We start from the raw sequence: 11114 nt of genomic DNA, 5'->3' as shown, positions 1-11114 counted from the left end.
TTGTCACATTCCATCCACCTCATAAATCATCTCAAACGAGTCTCGTGAAATAAAAGCCCTGAGGCCCCCTCCTACCCTGTCAGAATGGTCCTAATGAACCATGTGCCAATCCTTTTTTCACGCAAAGATCCACATACGCGCATAGGTTCTGCCACCAGCTAGGCGCGTAGTTTTATTATAATAAAGAAAAATTGAAAAGAGCCACATAAAGGAAAGAGTAAACCATTATAAAGGGGATGGGTGACAGGAACCCCAATATTAATTCACCTCCTACGGCTCCTACATTGCATGTGCCGGAAGGCGGCGCCAACCACCGAGTACTGTTCACTCAAATAGGGATTTGCCTCCTTTCAATGCCCGCTTGGCATTCGAGGATTTATTACCTAAATCACTTGCGCCTCCATCTTGCCGCCCGGCCCTCACATTTGTGCCCTTATGAACTACTCCTCGTAGTGTTAACTGCAGGATTCATGTGTGGGTTGTAGTAGGCCCTGATTCTACCTCATCCGAACCTTAGATCGGGGACATTTCAAAAAGATAGTCTCATGCATTTCATCATTCTAGCGAGGTTCACTAAACCGCTAGACGCATATCTGAATGAATTTCTTCTTCCGAATTTTATATGCCTAATGATTCTGGTATGAGTGTGATTTTGTCTCCATACTTTCTATTAAGAAAGTATACATCTAATACAGTGGGTTTCCATGACGCGATCATCTATCACAACAAAATCTATATCTGGTGCTTAATCGATACTCAGGTTCGTGATAACAAGGTCCTGTACGTAAATGTTTCCCTTCTTCTGTAGGTTCTCATTTTCGATACTAGAAATGCTTGAACGGATCCCTGGGCTCTTAATTTATATGCCACTCTTTCAAACGCACTGGGCATGTGAGACAATATGATAATCGTGTCAAGAAATAGTGAATAATGTATGATATATAGGTTATTATGTGTTCATCCACCAAAGTGCTCGCTCTATAACTACTCATACTCTGTGATGAATAAATTGATACATCATTTACTCTATTCACATGGTATCCGTATTACAAGGTTCCTACTTGTGGTTATTATATACCAACGTGAAGTATGTAGAAAATAACTATGTTGCTAGCTTTCTCTTTCCATGTACTAGATCGTATGACTCTCTTAGATCGACTTTGTCTAGAACCTCCATCTTTACCCCAATGTATTTAAATCAAACCCCTTATTCCCATAATACCCAGATAGATCTTCTCTAGGAATTGATCTCATCGACATCTCCTCTTTGGAAAACTTTTGAACGATTGGACTTTGTAGATTAGATGGGCATCTTGTTTTTGTTTAGCACTCTTGATGGAAGTTCGCCTAATGTTTGCTTCCTCACTCAAGCCTTGCCGTCCCAAAACTCTTCTCCTTATTCGTGACACTTTCTTACTCTTTTCGCTAAATGCATAGGTGATTATTCACCTTCTTGCTGCCTCTTGTTTCCTTTCATGACTACTCTATAGCATCTATGCCTGTAACATTTAACTGCGTGCTTATCTCTGCTTCCTACTGTCTCCTCTATGGAACTCCTTTCATAGAAAAAGAAAATCTCTCGGCTCTCAGAGGTTCACTGATCGTTGTGGTGCAATAATTTTGGGCTCTGATTACTCACTATCAATTGTCGCACCCAAAAGTCAGAATATTCTATGCCTAATGAAAACCCTGTTAAAGATTTTTCGCGGACCGGTTTGTTAACCTTGTCGTTCTGTAGGTATGTTCGTAGCCGTGACAGCGTGTTCAATCGTTTACTACGCTTTGTATACACCACTTCATAAGAACATCGACTCTCCGAGTGTTTTCTAATGAAAACGCAGTACCAATATATTAATCTTCCTCGATGTAAATATGTGTGATTAGAGATTTCTTGCCTATTCTCTACATCAGCACATCGAGTCTATGCTTAAGTCTTTATATGTCCTTAGTTTAATATGAAGGCTCCTCTTTCTAAAGGTGTTTATTCAGTGAAAATGTAACTTTTAAATTCTAGTTTCTGCTGTTCTCGCGCTCTTTTTCTGAGATGCACTTGCTGAACTATGCCTAACGATACTCTACTCGCTCCGAAATAGGTAATGCAATCTTGACTCTGCTGTCCTGAGCATTTCAGCAGTCCACATGAACAGCGTAGCATAAGGCTGCCACCACTGTCCTCTGCTATCTGGTGTTAATCTGAATCTTCCTTCCTGGAACAAATCCATATATATGCCACACTTTGTAGCTTTTACCTTAAATTAGTTTTATGATTTACCCTTTATTGGTACTACTTTGGGAAAATATCAGTTTGACCCTCGCTTAATTTATCTTACCCTGTTCGTAAGGAAATCAGAACCCTTTACAGATTGATACACATATATCTTGCACCAATGTGTCTCCATTCCCATGTAACTGCTGTATCCGTCTGGTTGTTTACGTTATATCTCTTGTTCAAACTGATGAGAAAAGTGTGCCTCCCCCATGGTCCTTAACTATATTCCAAGAATCTCTAGCGCACCCATATACCACGTCAGAAGAAACAACCTCTGCATAAATGCCTCTGTGGTCACGACTCTTACTCTTGTTCTGAGATCTTGCATTTGGCTGTAGCGCTTTTCAAAGTTGCACACTACCAAAATTCTGGTGCTCTGTGTGAATTTATGTATTATCATGCAAATGCGGAATATTTAATCCCTTCGTAAGCTGTACTGGACTCTACTCTCTTGCATCGAATCTCCATTGAGATGGTATTTACAAGTGACTAATCCAATGCCCTGTAGGCAAACCTTCATCCCTTCAAACTTCTCTATGCTGCGTTATGCGAAGTTTTCTCAATCTTCTCACGAAGTTAATACTCAATTATGTCCATAACCTGATATCGCGGCTTGCTGCAATGGAATCCCTAATCCCCCAATCACTCCCACTAGTTTTCTTCTATCTTATATGGCTTGCCATGACGTCGCTGAGTGGAAGTATGCATCCAACAAGTAAAAATGTATTTGTAGCAAATCACAGAGACCTCGTGCCTCCACTCATTAGCATCTCCTAGGTCACTACTTATCAACCTCTCGACCTTGTTCGTATTTCAGTGAGAACCAGCCATTCTACGTTTCCCAGAATTGTTAATCGAACCACACGGTATAATGACTCTCACCAAACGGGAACACTCCAAGTGCCTGTCCCAGACTGAATAGATTGTGAAGGACTGGACCTAAAGCTTACCAGATACACGCGATTGATCGCTAACGATAAGTATAACTATTGGTTTGTACCCACGTGAGTGCTGGTATCGCAACGTGACATTGCAGCCTGGAGCATGCGTGGTTGACATGTCATTTTCTAATCCATGCGGATTAGGCAGTAGGCTGAGGCAAAACCATGCCCACCTGCCCGGCCCCCATAACCCTGTTGTCATGGCGAGCTAAGCACGTACATTGCGTAGAGCCTCATCGATAGACTGCTCGGCCACTCTACCTCATCGAGGCATTACACTCCTGCCAACGTACCCTCTCCTTGAGACACAATTCAAGTCTTGGTATCGATCAAATTACCGTCTACGGCGTTGATGCTCCGTTCTCGCCTCCTGCTGGAAACTGGGATGTTTTTCACTGCTTGGAGAGCTGTTCTTGTCCAGCTTGTGAGACTGATTTTCCAATCTACAAGAACAAGTCCTTGTGAGGACATTTTGCTGAAACTGCTGTGGTTTTGGTGTAAATTCTGCTTGTTTCCATCACCTGGTAATTGCCTAGATTTTTGTTCTGCTCAAGACTTAGCCTTGCTGCCAGTTCTTCCCAGAATACTCCTCATATTCATTCATCAAAATACCAAAAGAGCTAGCAACACTAACTGTCTTTAATGCCACGACCTGAACTGGAACTTTACTTTTGTTTTGTGATGGATTCGGATCGATTCATCACTGACCATTCTTCCACCTTTTGTTTCCTGCAACTGCATTCACAGAGCCTTTTTATCTCCAGTATTTTTAGATGAACCTCCAGCTTTTGCATTTTGCACAGATTTCCCAGTTGCCTTCAATGTACCAGCAGCCTGAGAAGTACTGAAGACTCCTCGATCAGTTGCCTGTCCTTTAGCTATTTGATGCCCAGCTTCAGCAAATTTTTGCCCAGCATCTGGACCCTTACAAACACCAGCTGAACCTCGATCAAACACAGGACCAGTAGCAGCCTTCAGATCTTTAACAACTATATTAAGAGCTGCTGCAACTGGAACTGTTACACCACCATTAGCATCTGTCCGAATTTCTTGAGGCATCACTATTGAATTTTTGAGACCAGCTGTACCATATGTTGCATTAGAACCATTCAATATAGCAGCAGAACTTGGGACGATCCTCCAGTTCTTAGAAACACTAGCTTCCTTCTCCACTCGATCGGCTGCGACAGTGGTATTCACCCCATATTCCACATGAAGATTATTACCTTCAGCATTGTCTTTTTCCATGCTACTTTGATCACCAGTAGCATCCTTTGTGACTGGACGTGAATTACTCTACCCAGCTACAGCTACATCATGAGAAACCTTGGCAAGAGCTGCTACATGTGATGTCTTGATCAAATTTTCAGCATGTTCATGAGCACTTTGAGGAGCTTTTAAAACCTGTGTAGCATCTGTAGGATTAATGTGTTCTCCAACAGTTCGATCACCATCATTCAAAGCCCTCCTCTCATTCAAAAACTGACGCAAATCTCCCTTGTATTTGCACCAGCAATTTGTTCTTGACGAGGCTGATCTTCTTCAATCTGGGCATCATCATCAAGATTTGTTTTCAGAAGTCTTCGGCACGTAGTTTCATCATGGGCTTGATGCTTACAACAATTACAATACAGTGGTAAATTATCATAAACAATTTCTTGAAAAACCTCCAGCACTTATCCAGAAATTTTATCCAAACTTTGCAACCTTACACGATTAGGATGTTTGTCAAGCAAGTCTAAAATCACCTTCACCCTAGCAGTGCTAGGCCTGGACATTGTTTGTGTTTCTTTATCAATGGCAATAGGTTTTCCAGCCGCCGAAGCAATTGATAACAATGAATTCATCGCAAACAAATCTGGTGATAGATTTGGCAAAGATATCCAAACCACTGCCTTCGTTGTCTCCTCTTTCGGATCAAAACCAATCGTCCATGGGAATACTCGATATTGATGCGATTGGGAATACTCGATATTGATGCGAAATTCCGTTATACAATAAATAATTTACTGAATGAGCTAAGGCCAATACAAAATCATCATGACGATCAAACCTTAGAAGCAACTGTCGAGGTGCGAGTAAACCTGTTAAGCAGCGACCTTTAGTACCAAGCTGTTTTGGCGATAATTCACGTAAGTCTTTGAGTTCTGGAGCGCCTGGTGATAAATTAATTACCACAACTTGATGCAAACCTTCCTCCACAGCAAACTCATGGCGTTCCTCCATAGTAAAAGTAACAGTCGCCTCTCCATGTATAATTTGGACAGGTTTTAACGTGGATTTTGTAAGGGATTGGGAAGCTATTTTGGTTGTTATTTGAGTAGCATATGTTGGTTTAATTGGAGGCTCTCCCACAGCCAAAGGCTGGGGAGAGATCGCAGCAGCCATGGCTACCCTAAAACCCCATGAAATTGCCTAGAGAGAGAAACAAGAGAGAGGAGAGAGCGTTTAGGGTTTAGGGCTTTTGAGCCCCGTTATCATTGTGATGATGAACCATGTATGGACCTTGCCAATTGGGAAAAAAATTTCCCTTTAGCTTCATCTTGATGTGGAAAAATCTTCTTTAACACCAGCTGCCCCGGTGTGAACCGTCTCGGTCTGACTCTTTTGTTGAAGGCTTTGGGCATCCGGTTCTGATACAATTGACCATTACAAACTACGTTCAGTCTTTTCCCGTCTATGAGGGCTAACTGCTCATAACGACTTTTTACCCATTCTGCATCATCAAGTTCCGCTTCCTGTGTAATCCTCAGGGAGGGAATCTCTACTTCGGCTGGGATGACTGCCTCGGTACCATAAACCAGCATATAAGGAGTTTCCCCAGTTGATGTGCGGACTGTGGTACGGTATCCCAACAGAGCAAATGATAGCTTTTCGTACCACTGCTTGTGTTTTTCTATCATTTTCCTTAGTATTTTCTTGATGTTCTTATTGGCTGCTGCTACTGCTCCATTCATCTGTAGTCTGTAGGCTGTAGAATTCTTGTGCTTAATCTTGAACGTCTCGCACATTGCTTTAATCAGATCATTGTTGTGATTTGAACCATTATCAGTGATGATTGTCTCTGGGATGCCTAACCGGCAAATGATACGGTCGCGGACAAAGTCTGCCACAACCGTCTTGGTTACCGCCTTATATGATGCTGCTTCAACCTATTTGGTGAAATAATCAATGGCCACTAGAATGAACCTGTGCCCGTTTGATGTGGCGGGCTCGACAGGTCCGATGACATCCATTTCCCAAGCGGCGAACGGCCATGGCGAACTTGTTGCATTAAGCTCATTAGGAGGCACCTTTATCATGTCTGCGTGTATCTGAATGCGATGGCATTTTCGAACATACTGGATGCAGTCCGTTTTCATAGTTATCCAAAAATATCCTGCTCGGAGTATTTTCTTTGCTAAGACAAAACCATTCATATGTGGACCGTAGGTCCCTGCATGAACTTCTTCCAACAACCTGGATGCTTCCTTTGCTTTGACACACCTCAGTAATCCCAAATCGGGAGTCCTCCTGTACAGGATTCCTCCGCTGTGAAAGAAGTGATTGGATAAACTCCGCAGTGTGCGCTTTTGAGTAGCGTTTGCAAGCTCTGGATATTTTCCTTCGGCCAAGAATTCCTTGATGTCGTGAAACCAGGGCTTTCTGTCCGCTTCTTCCTCGACATGAGCACAATAGGCTGGCTGATCATGGATTTTTACTGGAATGGGATCAATGAAGTTCTTATCTGGATGCTGAATCATGGATGATAGAGTGGCCAATGCATCGTGAACTCATTCTGGACTCTGGGGACATGCCGGAATTCTGTCTTTGTAAACCTCTTCCTCAACTCCTGTACGTGATGCAAGTATGGGAGTATCTTGGAGTTCTTAGTTGCCCACTCCTCTCGAACCTGATGTATGAGCAAGTCGGAATCCCCGATCACTAGTACCTCCTGAACGTTCATGTCAATGGCCAGCTTGAGCCCTAAAATGTAGGCTTCGTACTCGGCCATGTTGTTGGTGCACGGGAACCTGAGTTTGGCGGACACCGGATAATGCTGACCTGTTTCTGATACTAGAACTGCTCCTATGCCAACTCCTTTAAAGTTTGCTGCTCCGTCGAAGAGCATTCTCAAGCCATCATAGGATTCTGCAATGTCTTCTCCTATGAAAGAGACTCTTCGTCATGAAAATACGTCTTTAGAGGCTCGTATTCTCCACCCATGGGGTTTTCGGCAAGATGATCGGCCAGTGCTTGTCCTTTGATCGCTTTCTGGGTCACGTAGACAATATCGAATTCACTCAGCAGGATTTGCCATTTGGCTAGCTTGCCCATGGGTATGGGCTTCTGAAAGATGTACTTTAGCGGATCCATCCATGATATGAGATAAGTGGTATAGGCACAGAAATAATGCCTCAACTTCTGAGCTACCCAAGTCAGAGCACAACGCGTTTTATCATGTTGTCCCAAAACACAGACGAATGCCCCATCCAGTACTGCAAGGTAGAGCAATAGCGGTCTACCCGATTTGGGCGGAACCAGGACTGGCAGCGTTGACAGGTATTCCTTGATTCTGTCGAAGGCCTTTTGATAATCATTAGTCCATTTAGTGGCGGCGTCCTTTTTCAACATCTTAAAGATTGGTTCACAAATGACAGTGGACTAGGCTATGAACTGGCTGATGTAGTTGAGTCTCCCCAAGAAACTCATAACCTCTTTCTTGTTCTTTGGCGGTGGCAATTCCTGAATGGCTTTATCCTTTGACAGATCCAGTTCTATTCCTCGGCGACTTACGATGAACCCAAGCAGTTTTTCAGCGGGAACCCCGAATGCACATTTGGCGGGATTCAGTTTCAAGTTGTACCTTCTCAGTCTGTTGAAGAACTTCCTCAGATCTTCTACGTGATTAGTGGCTCTCTTGGATTTGATGATGACGTCGTCTACATACACCTCTATCTCTTTGTGTATCATGTTATGGAAAATAGTAGTCATGGCCCTCATGTAGGTGGCCCCAGCATTCTTTAATCCAAACGGCATCATCATGTAACAATATATTCCCCACGGCGTGATGAAAGCCGTTTTCTCTGCGTCTTCTTCGTCCATCCATATCTGATGATATCCGGCAAAACAATCGACGAATGACTGCAGCTCGTGTTTGGCGCAGTTGTCGATCAACATGTGTATGCTTGGTAAGGGGAAGTCGTCTTTCGGACTGGCCCGGTTGAGGTCCCGGTAGTCGACACAGACTCTGACCTTCCCGTCCTTCTATGGCACTGGCACAATGTTGGCTAACCATGTTGGGTACTCCACTACCCTGAGGACCTTGGCTTTGACTTGTTTGGTAACTTCTTCCTTGATTTTCAAACTCATATCTGGCTTGAACTTTCTGAGTTTCTGCTTTACCGGCGGACATGTTGGATCTGTTGGCAGTTTGTGAGCTACAATAGATGTACTGAGACCGGTCATATCATCATACGACCAGTCAAATATGTCCTCATATTTTTAAGAACTCCGCGTACTCTTCCTTTTCTGACGGTGACAAGTGAACACTAATGCGCGTTTCCTTGACATTCTCTGTATCTCCCAGGTTGACGACCTCAGTTTCGTCCAGGTTAGACTTAGGTCTATTCTCAAAGTCCTCGACCTCTTTAACGATCTCTTCTGGTATCTCGTCCTCTTCTGAGTCTATATCCGTTTGTTGCGTTACCTCGTCGCATGTCACACTCGTCGGTTCATCAAGATAAGTAATAGTAATGCTGTGTAAAATAAAATAAATGATAGAGAAAAAATAATAAGAGCGAGACTTATAAGAAACTGAAATACTTTGACAAATTCCAAAATCGTTTGGAATATCGGAGCTATTTTCAAAATTGTAAAGATTATACTTAAGGGAAATCAACTAGCAAAAAAAGTAAAAGATAATGCATAGTGCTTTGTTCAGCCTTGCTACCCCGAAGCTTTTCGGGCCTTGGTGGTTCTGATGGACCAATTGTTGAGGCGCGCTCCTCGGCTCACAGCTTGTATGGAAGGGCCTTCCTCCCCTTCCTCCTCGAGTATGACATGACAGTCCATATTATCATCTTCCAAGAACAGGTTCTTCATTGCTGCCACTGTTTTATCTTCCTCTGACCCATATATGATGTCTGCTGGCAGGAAAGTTTGCTCCAGGCGGGGTATTGGGTGCTCCAGCGGGTAGTAAGGGCCGCGCCATGGTGGCGACGAGTTCTTTAATTCTTGCCAAGTATATCCATACCCTAACCCGAAAGTGGTGCCATGTTTCTTCAGTTTGATAGGCTTGGTGATTCCTTGGAGATTCTTGCCGAGCCCTTTGCCAGGTTCATACCCGCTCCAATTCAGTATACTTTCTATCTTGTTATCCCCCACTTATCTTTGTCCACGGCGTTGACTCGCACAATCTGGTGGTAGGTTTCTCCTCCTAGCTTCCATCTTCCTTCAATCTAGGATGGTTTGGCGACTGTATATGGGGTTACTCCCGTCACCATGAATAATCACCTCTTGGTGATTCCACTCGAATTTCACTGCCTGGTGCAGGGCTGATGCTACAGCTCCAGCGGCATGGATCCAAGGTCGTCCCAGTAATTAGTTGTATGATGCTGGGATGTCTATTACTTGAAAATCAACATCGAACCAAGTTGGTCCCATTTGCAGACATAAACTGATCTCCCCAATAGTGGACCTTTGGGAACCATCAAAAGCTTTGACGTTGATAGACCCATCCTTGATTTCATGTACACTCTTCCCAATGTTCTGAGGGTCACCAATGGACAAATATTGAGGCTGGACCCTCCATCAATCCAAGTCCTGGTGACGAAATAGTCTTCGCGTTGCACAGTGATGTGCAACGCTTTGTTGTGGCTTAAACCTTCAGGGGGCAACTCATCCTCGTGGAAAGTGATTTTATGACTCTCCAATATCTGCCCTACCATGTTCACTATTTCTCCTCCAGTTATGTTGCTGGGTACATATGCCTCACTCAGTATCTTCAACAAGGCATTCTTATGCGTATCGGAGCTTTGTAGTAGAGCTAGAATGGAGATCTCCGCTGGTGTTTTATTTAATTGATCAACAACTGAGTATTCTTTCGCCTGTATCTTCCGCCAGAGATCATCGGGCCCAGTTTTAATAGGCCGTCCAGAGGCCTGCTTATTTGATTCATCTAAGTGCTCTGGAGTATAAATTCTGCTGGTTCTGGTCATATCCTGTGCTGCAATTGCTTCTCCAGACCTAGTTTTCCCCTTCCTTCTTGCCTCGGCGGTGTAATCCCAAGGAATGGCCTGTGTATGGAATGGCGTTATGGCTGACATTGCTACAGGAATGGGCACCCTTGTTTTGGGAGGTAATACAGCAACTTCAAATGGTGCAGGTGCCTTTGGAGACCCAAACTCCACCTCAATTGGCTCTGCGGTCTTTGTGGATGACAGTGTTTCAAACTCGAGTGGCGCGGACATGTTTACTTCAGCAGCCCCAGAGGGCTGGATCTGGACTACGATTGGATTCAGTGTGACTGTTGGTTTCTTGGGTTCGTCACCTTCGGCAATTAATCCAATCGACACTTTGGGGTCCCAATCATCTTCTACTTCAATCATATACACACCACAACCCTTATGATCGGGCAAGAGATTGTTTCGAACGTTAGGAGCAGGTTCCTTTGCCACGATGATTTTGTTGTCAATTAGAGCTTGTATTTTGTCTTTCAAATATCGGCACTCATCAATGGTATGCCCTTTCATGTCGGAATGGTATGCACAGGTTTTGTTTGGATTGACCCATTGGGAAGGAATTTCTGGAGTTATGGCAGGGATTGGGGTGACGTAACCGGCTGCTTTGAGTCTTTCATATAGCTCGTCAATTGGTTCGGTGATGGCGGTGTATTGCTTGGGAGGTCTATGGTCAAAATTAGG

This window comes from Nicotiana attenuata, unplaced genomic scaffold, assembly GCF_001879085.1.
Source record: "Nicotiana attenuata strain UT unplaced genomic scaffold, NIATTr2, whole genome shotgun sequence".
NCBI lineage: Eukaryota > Viridiplantae > Streptophyta > Magnoliopsida > Solanales > Solanaceae > Nicotiana > Nicotiana attenuata.
This window is presented reverse-complemented; position numbering follows the sequence as displayed.